We start from the raw sequence: 12,095 nt of genomic DNA on the forward strand, positions 1-12,095 counted from the left end.
TTTTTTTCTTCTTGTTCTGTGATCAGGTCAGTTAGATCCAGTGAGCCTTTTGCCAATGTGGCAGATAATTTTGAAGTTGCTTCTAAGTCAACATCCCCTGTCAGGGAAACTTTGTTGCTCCGAGCATTAATCCCAACCCCTTGCCCTGTTCTGAATGTGCTGTTTTTTTAATGAAACATGCCTTTTAAACTTCATTCCTTTGTCATGATTGATGGGTGCAGATTTGAAGCAGCCACAGTCAAAATGATAAAGGGGTAAGGATGCTCCTGGGTTGGTACAAGGATGTAGAGGGTTTATTTTTTATAATCCTAAATTTTCAGGTAGACCTTTTAATTCAGAGACCTTCAGTGTCACTTCCTCTTGCATTTTACAGCCTCAGATATATGGGGGAACCTGACATGGCTTTGGCTGGGGAGAGGAGAACATGCTGCGGCTAAGTAATGGATGAGACCTCATCCTGGCTGTGTGCAGTGTACATAGCGCAGGGTGTAATGGGGCCAAGCAGATCATGTGGTGGAGAGCGGCTCTCCCGCATGCCCGTGTCCACCCCCTGGCCTGCAGGGAGGGTAAACACTGACAGAGCCTATCAGTGTCTGCAGCACTCAGAAAGTGCTGTTTAAATGTGGAGGGGTCGTGACCCCTTTTCCATAAATGTGTAAGGCTATCTGAGGCTCTGAGCTTGTGTGCCTGTCCCTGCTGCCTTCCCACTCTCACACACTCACCCCCCTCACACACAACCCTCCACCCCCCCATGTTCTGCCAGATGTTTCTGATTGATTTTCTGAGGTCTGGGGGAGGGGCTACACCACAGGGGGCCTTTAGTCTGATGGGGAGGGCTCCAGGAAGTTTGGCCTGTGAGCCATGACCCCACCCCCCCACCCCCCCACACACACAGCTTTGAGGATTATAAGAGCATAGCACTCTGTTCCACGTTCTTCATCATCATTGTAGTGTTCATCATGGAGGCTAGTGTTGCACAACCTGTTACAGAGTTGATGTTCCTCCCTTAATTAATGGTTTTAATAATAATGTGATGTTATTTTGTGTCTCTGTAAGTTGGTAATATTGAGGCTGTGCACTGAAGTGATTAACTGAAGGATGGGCGCTCTGTGTGAACGGTCTCGTAAGCAGGCTGGCGAGAGCGGGGCCTGTCGACGGTCGCGGAAATGCATTTTTGGCTGCGAGGCGGCGGTGTGATGTAATCAGTAAACAAACGCGGCGTCCTCGGTGGCGGCCCCCGCGACAGTGCGGAAATATATCAGCGGTTTAATGACAATTAATGTCAGCGGCACAATTAGTGCGCGTTCGGCGGTCCTCAGCGGCGCGGCCGGCCGCGGGCGTATTGATTGCGCGTACTTAACCGGAGATTGATTCGGAGACACACTGGCCCCGTTCGCCGCCTCCACGTCCGTCTCGTAAATCTGGGAAGTCTAGGAAGAGAAAAAAATGTCCCACAGAATTGAGACGGAGAAGCTTTTAAGCAGGAGCTTCTGCTCTGAAAGAGGAGACCCTCGCACCCCTGGAACCTCCGGCGACGGCCACCGCCGCAGCGGGCCCGATGCGCCGCTTTCCCATCATGCTTCAGTCCGGCCGGTCACGTGACGGGTGCTGGGGGGTTACTGTTTGCTGGGGCTTTCTTGGGGGCCGGACTCGGGCGCTGGATTCCTGGCATGCTTCCAGAGCGGGGTCAGTAACCACAGGCCGGGAGCATGGAGAGTGGGGCTGTGCCATAAATGACAGCAGACAGAGAGAATTGGCTTCAATTGACCCTCATTCAGAGGCCCTTTCACAGTGGGACAATGGCCCCACCCACGTGGACACTAATGGTGTGCCTCATCTCCCCTGGGTGTGTACACACACACGCACACACAAGCACGCAAGTATGCGCGCACACATGCACACACACCCATGGGCACAAGCAGATATGCAAATGTCCGCACACACACACACACACCACCACAAACAACCACACACACACACGTCCGCACACACACACACACACAAGTCATGCTAATTTTGCATTCAAGATGAGTCACAGAAAATGTAGTCACTCGTTTAGGGGACCATGAGCCTTGAAAGTTTGGGAAACGCCCTAATATGCAGTACTTCCTGCTTCACACAGGAAATGACACACAGGAAGTGGAACGATCTTTCACTGCACTTGTCAGTCCAATTTGGTTTTTACAGTTTCCTTCACAGCCCTGCTATAGTTCACAGCTGATCTTACATTAGCAGTGTTGCTACAGTCCTGTAAATTGTGTTCCTTTTTTCACTGACATAATCATGACTTCATCCGAGGACTGAGATTCCTGCCAGTGTCCCCATGGATCCTGTAATGGTTTAATCTCACACCTTCCCATAAATTCTCTCTAGTGTTGGTGTAAAAAAAAAAAGGTTTCTGCCATTTCAACATAGTTTTTCAAATGTGCAAGATTATGTGTGTGTGTGTGTGTGTGTGTGTGTGTGTGTGTGTGTGAGAAACCGCCTGCTTGAGATTATTCTGACCACGCTGAGGTCAGAGAAGTGCATGATGGGAATCTCTGGATCCTCTGGAACCGTCCTTTGTGAAGTAGGCCTTCTGACAGGAGCAGAGCCCCGTGCCTGGATTCCAGTATATTTAAAAATCCCTCGCAATTAAACTTAATAGAATGTAAATTTAATTTGTGCGGAGGGGGGAAAAAAAGGAAAAAGAACCTACGAGCTTCAAACGGGGCAGTCCAATTTAAGGATTGATAGAGGCCAGCGGGGAGGTTAATTACTGGCATGATCGACTGTCCCCGTGACATGGCGCATGCCCGTTTTAATTGGAGTTTATCATCACTGCAACAGAGATATCATTCTACTCTGTTAGCGAACCAGCGTCTCTCCCGGTCTGACACCCCCCCCATCGCTGTTTCAGTGGCTCCTGCCCCACATCATCCCAGCTCATTTTACCCGCACGGAACGGCACCGCGCCGCGCGGCACTAACCCAGGCGAGCCGCGGGCATCAATCTTCCTCCTTTTGTCTCTGCCTTCTCCTCTTCATCACCATGAAATTAAACGTGCGACTGGTTACAAGCATTGCTCAGGATGACTCCTATAAAACTCTCCTTAATGACAGGCCGGGGGTGATAAATATTTCATTTTTCACAGTTTGTCTGCTTTACAGGAGGTGTGTGTGTGTGCGTGTGTGTGTGTGTGTGTGTGTGTGTGTGTGCTCGCAGGGAATGACTGTCTGCAGCTTAGACACAAACCCATGTTTTTTTTTTACACTGTTAAGCGCTTTCATCTCCGTCCTGACTTTGATTAGTGTTTGTTCTTTTGTCCCCCTATAAATCAAAACATTGTGGTGTAATTAAGTGTACAGTACATTAGTCAAGCTAATTAATTTTGGGATCTATCCATTTAACCAGCGGGCCAGCACTGATTGGCCCTCTGTTCTCTAGGACTCTTGACACCAGCAATGTTGACCCCCCCTCCCCACATACGCACACACACACACACACCACCAGCAGCACAGACACCCCCAGCTGCCAGCCTTGGAGGTTAGAATGAAGAGTGACAGAATGAAGGTGGTGCGTTATCTGCGCCTGCATCACCATAAAGCTCCATTATCAGAGCGGCTACACAGAGGGACGCTATTCCCCCCGGACAAGTGCTCTTATTTAGCTCTTCTCTTTTATTCCGTCTCTTCCTCTGTTTGCTGGAGATGTAAATGAAGACATAAAAAGAGAGAGATAGAGCGCGGGGGGGGGTGGGGGGTGGGGGGTGGGAGGGCTCGGGGTGGAACAGAAGCGATGTCACTTTGATCGGATGCTCGGCCTGTAATCGGAACGCGGTGCAAATTAAGAGCGATTACACGCCCCCTGTCTGGGCGTGTTCTCATTAATGGCTGCGTGTTTGAAGTAGACCCAGGCCTTTTGACCAGTCTTTTGTTCTGTGGTGGGGGGGGGGGGGCAGCGTCAGCTGTGCCAGTGGTGGTGTGACTCGGGGTGAGGGCAGCGCCTGGCACCGCCATCGCCCGTAGCTGGCCACCCTGTCGTCCTTCCCGCCACCTGCCCCTCTGGGCTGTAGGCTTCAGGACGGGACACCCTCCCCCCCCTCGTACCTCGTCCGGTACACTTCTCCGGGGCGCAGTCGAGGGACCAACACTGACTCATCCCTCCAGTTACGAGTGATACAAATGTCACATTCTGCAGCTACAGTAATAGAGAAATGAAGAAATTGATCTGTTTTACTGTCTTACTGTCTTTCAAATTGCCACTTGATTCCAGTGATTCAGGGATTCGGTTTCTAATGTATCGAAGGAAAATGAAATATAAAACCACACCTCTTTTCAGAAAATCTCTCACATTTTTTGGGTCTGAAAAACATTGTTTTTTTTTTTTTGTTTGTTTGTTTTTCCTTCATCCTTCGTCCTGACGAAGTACCCTGCGTGACAAAATGCCGCTCTTCACCACCTCTGCAAAAGCTGTTCACACGAGTGCAGAAAAAAAACACACACTCTTTCTGCAGGAGAAAACGTCTCTGCTATTGGGTCACTGCAGTCAGTGAGAGAGAGCTCTTCTCTTAATGAAAGCTCTTCTGTTAAATTGAGTCCAGATGCCGGATTGCGCTATGAATATTGGCTAAAGCGCGCACTAACACAGACGACCGGCCGGCCGGCATTCACCGCTGTTATTTCACCGTCTCTCGTCGGACAGCACACATAGCCGCACTCACCTTCCCATCTATCATTGAGGATTACATGAAAAATGTGCTGTATTAACGGTATCTGGAGGCCCAATATTTATTTAGTAAATTTAATGGAATAAATTCACCTGGTTCGCAGATGTTCCTGTTGATAACCTGTTATACCGTCAGAGATTTTGCGGTGACTTGGTTTTTTTACTTTGTTATATCAACACGATTTCCGTAATAAGTGTGTTTCTGTGTTATGGTGTAATATATCCATGGGATATTTCTTATATTTATTTATAGTTTCTATGTTATTTACTGCAGTTGTTTTAATGATTTGAAAATATTATTATTATTATTATTATTATTATTATTATTATTATTATTAGTTCAGTCATTAATTTAAGAAAGCTCAAGAGAGTTAAAAAAAATCTGTGGTGCCGTTTTTATCTTTTTTTTTTTTTTCATGCGCACTTTAATGCCAGTCTTTTTTTCGTTTGTAGTAGGCCTATTTGTTAAAAGTCGATTTTTTAATCCGTTTTCTTTATTTCTGTTTAAAGTGGAGAAATATGGCAGAATTGTCTGAGTCTGGGATCATCGTGTGTGTCCCTGTTTCACACTGTTAATGAGGCTGGCCGTGTGAAAGCTCCGAGTGTAGTCAGCACTGAAGTGCACTTCTTTTTTATTGTAAAACCAAGTAACTGACAGCTGAGACGGCCCTGTCATCCGGAAATGAGGGCACCCCAGGCTCCGCGCTTTAAAGCAAACGTTTTTAACAGCGTCTCTTTTCACGAGCGCAAACAAATAAGTTCGCTGTTCCTTACTGCTACAACTGCGGCCACATAATTTATTTGGACCCGTGGAGTGCTTAAGAGTGTATTTTCTTTTTATTTCTTTCTTTTTTTAATAAATCATGCTTCGGGGTCAAAACGTTTGGAAACGAATGCCGGTAACAGCGGCGTTTTTATTTAGCGCAATGAAATGTAGCATGCACTAATAGAAATAAGGATCTCATTGTGCGTCCCAATAGTCTGTTTGTATGATGTCAGTCTATTTTTTTGACTAATGCAGCCTCCTGTTTCTGGCGGGAGAACAATAACCGTTTTTTTCTCCCAGCTCAGCAGCCTCAGGGAACTGTGTTTGGTGTTTTACACGGTTATGTAACAGCATATTCCACATGTCTCCCAGCGCTGCTTCTCCGCTTTGGTTTCAAGAAAAGGTCGAAACTGCCTTTCTCCTAAACGAAAACCGCCAATGCTTTACCACCGATTACGTTAATCTAACTGCGCATTAACATTTTTGAATTTTCGGGTGGAAAAAAGCGGTAGGTGTTTGAAAAGGACCATGCTTTGATTAACCGAGCGTCCCCTGTGTCTGCTGTCCTCAAGGGGCTGATGTATAAGTGTTCTGTTAGTTAACGCAAACGCTTTCCCCGGGTTCCATGAAGCCCGGTTCTCCCGCGAGTCTCTAAGGCCGTGGCTCCTGGATTCTGTGCCTGTCCAATCAGGGTGCTGTTTATTCTAGTGTAGTTTCTTAAATTACCTTTAAAAAAAAAAAAAAAAAAATCAAGGTAATTTAAGAATAAAAAAAAACGCATATTATTTATATTTTTTCATAGCCTCTTGTTAATAGCCAGTGTATGTAATGTCGCCATTAAGTGTTAAAGTAAGTCTTACAGTGTACATTTGGTCCAGTTCATTCATATAAACTAGTAAGAGTTTAATTAACACTGGACATTTTACTATGTGTTCTGTTTGATCGATTCTGAGTGTCATTTTTAAAGGAAGTTTAATATTTCCGTTTGATCCACAGAGTTAAAGGAGGCAGAAAGCCGGAGTGTGTGAGCACCCTTAAATGGTGTACGGCGGTGGGGTTGTTTGTGTGCTGCGTGCCGGCTCTCCCGCAGTCGTGCGGCAGTGCAGGCCGTTTCTCTTCGCCCAGTCAGGGCGGCCTCGGCTCCCGGACACACAGAGAGGCTCTCCCCCTCTGACGCGCTGGATAAACATCAGATCATATTTAAAGGGCCAATAAAGTGCCACGCCGAGGATTCATGGGCCCCGTTCACCTTTTTCCCGGGGTGATTTATGCCCGAGGGCCGCTCCGGGGGCTCGTCCCGCTCCGTTCTGTTTTTGGGTGGGTGGGGTGTGTGTGTGGGGGGGGGGGGGTTAACGTGAAAACAATGCGTTCCAGGCTCATTTCTCCCCGTCAGGCCCCTCCCCCTTTTCGGCGGGGCCGGAGGACGGGCGCGCTGACATCTGTGTGCGTCCCGTCTCGGGCGGTCCTGGGGCGCGGCCCCCTTTCCCTCTCCGGGGCGGGGGGGACGCCTTTGTTCCCGATTTCATGCTATCAGAGGAGCTGCATGTTTTCCTGCGCTAAGTTGTCAGGGGCATAAAAGCTTCGGAGTGGGGTCACATTTAGGGGGATGGGCATGAAATTTGGGGGTAAAATGTATGACAAAGCCCACCCACTTGATGGTTGCCTAGCACAGCCTAGCCGCAGTGAAGCGGGGCCCAGTCTTAGTACCTTTACCCCCCCCCCCCCCCCACCACCACAACCTCCTCTTCTCCTTGAGTCACACCACAGCACACCCCCCCCCCCTTTCCCACTATGGACAAGCACATCATTTAGATGAAATGGGGCAAACAAACACAGGGGGCGTAAAATGAATCATTGTTCTTTGTTTGGGCCGAAGGCATTGTGGCCCGGACCCTTTCACACTGTACGCTGAGAGAGGCTGGGGGCGAATGCCAAGACCCTTCTAAAAAAAAAAAAAAAAAAGGGAATGAAGCACTTTTTGTGGAAAACTCCTCACCCCTGTGGCATTACTCAGGCCTGGCTTCCAGGAGTCAGGAGTCCTTTATTCAGGATGTTATTTTAACTGAAATAATTGACCTTTTTAACAGGGTAGGGAAAAAAACTTCTTTTTTTCCCAATTTATTTATTTTATCTACGTAAACTTCTCTGGCTTTTTTCACTCTACCCCCCCCCCCCCCCTCCTCCCCACCCCACCCCTCAGTGGACTTGAATCGCAGTAATTGTGCTGTCAATGGGCTTGTGATTTATTTTACCTGTGCAGATATAATAGATAGTCCGGAGCGGTTTATTAGTGTAAAGGCCTGGATTAAGGTGTCATTATGTGGTCCGCCGTGATGGTATTGATCAGGGCGGTAATGAACTGGAGCGGTTACAGCCGTTTAGCGGATATCTCCGATGGCTGATCAGGGCTCTTATGCCCTCTGATTGAGCTTCGCGCTCAGCCCTCTGTTAGCGAGCCTGCGATGCGGCCCTCGCCCCCGGGCCCTCTGGACGCTGAATGTGTTTCTCCATCGCTCTCCCTTCAGCGTCCACAGGAAGTGAGCGAGCGTCCGTAGGACAGGACGTCGGCTCAGAAACGTTGGAGTGACAGAGAGAGAGGAAACTTGTACACAAAGTCCGTAGGTCAGGGGGGCGTGAAGTCTTAGACGTGGATCTGAGAAACAGAAGTTGGTTGAGTTATTTGTTTCCTTTCCTTAAGAAAGAGAGCTTTAATCGAGGAGCCGTCGCTGTCGACAGCAGGGAGCCGCGGAAGGCCGGCAGCTTTGGAACCAGCGAGTTGATCAGCATTAGAATACCTTTCAGCGTGACTCTGTCGGGAAAGAAACGTGTTGAAATGGGCGTTTTATTGCCTTGGGGAGAGGCTGAGGAAGCCTGCATGTTAAACAGTCTTGCGGACATCTGCTGCGATTGGTTCTGAGCGGCTGACTTACAGCAGCAGTGGGGAGGTGGGCTTGAGTTTGGGGATTAAATCTTTGCTTGGCCTCTCTTTGTACAGGTGGCAGTCCAGAGCTTCCTGCCTAGTGTACTGTGCAGTACAGCCCCTCCGTCAGACACAATGAGGCATCTGCTGGCCTTCCAGGAGAGGAGAGAGGGGTGTGTGTGTGTGATTCTATGTGTGTGTGTGTGTGCTTCTGTATGTATGGACGAGTGTGTGCAAGTCAGTGTGTTTCTGTATGTGTGTGTGTGTTTTTGTATTTGTGTGTTTGTGGTGTGTATGTGGTGTGTGCCTGTGTGTGTGTGTGTGTGTGTGTGTGTGGGGTGTGTGTGTGTGTGTGTATATGTGGTGTGTGTGGGTGTGTGTGTGTGTGGGGTCAGCAGGGTTAAAGTGATGAATTTTTATAGGGCTGTTCTCAGTGTCTTAGCTCTGTCCCTTTCTCTGTGCGCTGCACTGACTCTGAAAGACAACCAAGCAGGTCAATTTGTCCTGCAGGACCGTCTGAATGGGAGAGCAGATGAGTTAAAAACCGGGGGGTTGGGGGGGGGGGGAACACACACAGGCCCTTTCCTGTGCTGACACCCCCACTCTGTTGTGTAGGGATGATTTGTGGCCTGTCCATTATCCGTTTCGCGGGGACAAATGCGTTTTACTGGGACCTGACGGTAACATGGGGCAGAATGGCACTTGGGGAGGCCTGCGATTGTTTTAGAGAAGTTTCCCAGATGTTATATGCAGCAGATAAATAGGCGGGCATTATCATTACCTTGCGCCCTTCTCTCGGTTCGTTGGAGAGTGCGGGGTGCCGAGAGACCCCCAACAGCGCCTCCACGCCCCTCCATTGCCCCAGGTCCCCGTAAAACAGTGTCGCGCTGTAGGGGGCTGACCGGGGTTCGAATAAACCCTGATTCATGCTCCGCGTCTCAGGGTGGGATTTAATATTCAGCTTGGTGAAAGTTTAAGCATTCTCCAAACGCTCAATAAAAGTTACCTCCCCCCCGCCAGTGCCAGCTGAATTTGGTAATCAGGAGTGGTGCAGGTTGACCCCCTCCCAAAATTGTACCCCATCACCTGCTCCGGTCAGGACTCTGATTAATATATTTTTGTTAAACAGGATTAATTAGCAAACCAAAGAGTGTGGGGGGGGGGGGGGCTTTCTACAGGAGTACTGTCGCTGCCCTGGACGTCCTCCAGCATGGGGTGTTTGGGGGGGGGGGTCAGAAGTGATTTAGAATCATTCCTGTTTAATGGTTGTCGGGGAGGTGAGGGGAAATGTGTTGTCGTGGGTTCCGCGGGTTCCCGGCGAGCGGACAGATGTCTCAATCGCGCATGCAGAGACGCGGCGGGCGCGGCTGCCAGCGCTGGCACGGCCCGCGCGCGCTGGCATCCTTCTGCGTGGCGAGCGGGGCATAATGGCGCTCTGTGGCCGGGGCCTGCAGAAAGGGCAGGCTCCTGTCTCGCCAGCGCCAACCCCAGCGCAGACACCCCCCCCACCCCACCCCCAGACCTACGGGAACTGGGGAGCCCTATTCCAGCAATCCTAAACCCCCCGCCCCCCCATGCTCTCCTCTTAATCACGATCTAATCACCCTGCTCCAAACACACACAATGCGTTTCTATCTACAGCCAGGGCTGCCCTGAGCGACTGCACAAACTGCCAGTGAAAGTGTGTGTGTTGTGGGGACTGGTGGCAGTGAAAGTGTGTGTGTTGTGGGGACTGGTGGCAGTGAAAGTGTGTGTGTTGTGGGGACTGCAGACAGTGAAAGTGTGTGTGTTGTGGGGACTGGTGGCAGTGAAAGTGTGTGTGTTGTGGGGACTGCAGACAGTGAAAGTGTGTGTGTTGTGGGGGCTGCAGGCAGTGAAAGTGTGTGTTGTGGGTACTGCAGGCAGTGAAAGTGTGTGTGTTGTGGGGGCTGCAGGCAGTGAAAGTGTGTGTTGTGGGTACTGCAGGCAGTGAAAGTGTGTGTGTGTTGTGGGGACTGCAGGCAGTGAAAGTGTGTGTTGTGGGTACTGCAGGCAGTGAAAGTGTGTGTGTTGTGGGGACTGGTGGCAGTGAAAGTGTGTGTGTTGTGGGGACTGGTGGCTGTGAAAGTGTGTGTGTTGTGGGGACTGCAGCACTAGGGGAGCCCCGTCCTGTGGACGGCCCTGTCGGAGGAAGGCGCTCAGTCCCACGAGGCCCTCAGAGTATGGCTTCACATGCTGAGGGCCGAGTGAGGCAGCCAGGGAATCGAACTGGCAGCCTCTTGTGTGAGACTGAGGTACAGAAGTATGTCAGCAGTTGAGTGGTTGAACTGCACATGCATGCACACACACACACACACACACACACACACACACACACACACACACACACACACACACACACACACACACAGTACGCACGCACACAAATACATGCTTTATGGGGAAAGTGCGGTCTTCCTAAGAATGTCCGCTCGAGCACTATAAGATAATGTGTGTGCGTGAACACAGCATGCCTTTGCGTGTGTTTGTGTGCCTTGTGGAAACCCGGTGCGAGTATGGTGTTTGAGCAGGGGATTTTTGGAGATCCTGTTTGCTGCACTGAAGCAGGAGCTTCCAGGACAATCGAGTTGGGTGGAGGGTAGAGGGAGGTGGGGGGTTGTGTGAATGTCGGGGGTGGGGGGGGGGGCTTTGATGTGGAACAGATTGCTTTAACCCCTCTCTTTTAAAAGAGAATAGGATCTCCTCTGGAACATCTGGAGCACACTGGCCTGTTCACCATTCGCTTCCTTATGGTTGGGGTGGGGGGGGGGGGTGGGCGTTGGAGGGTGAGATTAGCCCCCGAATTAGGCTGGGTCAGCGGAAAAGCACCCTCTCCACCCATTCCCTGCACCCCCCAAATCTGCGCTCACACCCCGAAATCCCTCGGCGTCAGAAAATGCACTCGGTTTAAAAAGTTGTTTTTCCTCTCCTCCCTCCATCCCTCCGTCCCTGACAGCTGTTGTTTTCCTGCCCTTCCCGTCCTCGAGCAGCGAGTGAAAAGTCGATTCCTCTCAGATGAGTTTGGTTAACGTGGTTTCGGGGGCAGCGGCAGCATGTTCAGGACGTAACTCGCGTTAGGCCCCGTAACGCATGGACTGGTGCGCTCGGGTTCGGTGAGAGAGGGGCCCGGGTTTCCCCCCCTCCTCTCAGCGCCGTCCATTACTGCCGCGTGTTCCACGGTTAGAGGAGGTCTGCGGGGCGAACTCGTGGTCATCACATCCCTCTTCACCGAACAGCTGATCCCTCCTGGCACCGGGACCACCCTCTCCCTGCTGATCAGGCTCGTAACCCAAGGCATGGGGTTCCAGTTAATCCCGCTTCGTTAGGGCTGGAATTGCCTGATTGGGCCTGATGAGTGGTGGTGCGGGAGGGGAGCTGTTTTGCTAACCCCCCGATGGCGGCGCTCCCTGAGGCCCGCGCTCTGTGATTGATCGGAGATGCGCTCGCTCAGCTGGCACTGAGCGCTGATGGAGTTGGGGGGGGGGAGGGGGGGTGGCGGTCATGTGACCGACTGATCAATCACAGACCGATCGACCGGCCCAGGGCCAGTACGGGGACAGGGTTGGAGATGGCTGTTTAGGCTGTGCGTATCACAGTCCGCGTGTGCGCCACACACACAAAAGCAGCACTGGGAACATTACAAGGGAACTGGGCTTGCAATGCAGGGGCTGTGAGTTTAATTCC

At 50.7% G+C, this 12,095-nt stretch overlaps 1 protein-coding gene across 1 annotated transcript in view; it reads left to right on the forward strand.

The window, feature by feature from the left end:
• LOC135244418 (inositol polyphosphate-5-phosphatase A) overlaps positions 1-12,095 on the forward strand; it is a 137,020-nt gene that overhangs the window by 98,313 nt on the left and 26,612 nt on the right. The gene's annotated exons all lie outside the window — the stretch shown is intronic.

The sequence above is a fragment of the Anguilla rostrata genome, chromosome 18 (assembly GCF_018555375.3).
Source record: "Anguilla rostrata isolate EN2019 chromosome 18, ASM1855537v3, whole genome shotgun sequence".
Lineage (NCBI taxonomy): Eukaryota > Metazoa > Chordata > Actinopteri > Anguilliformes > Anguillidae > Anguilla > Anguilla rostrata.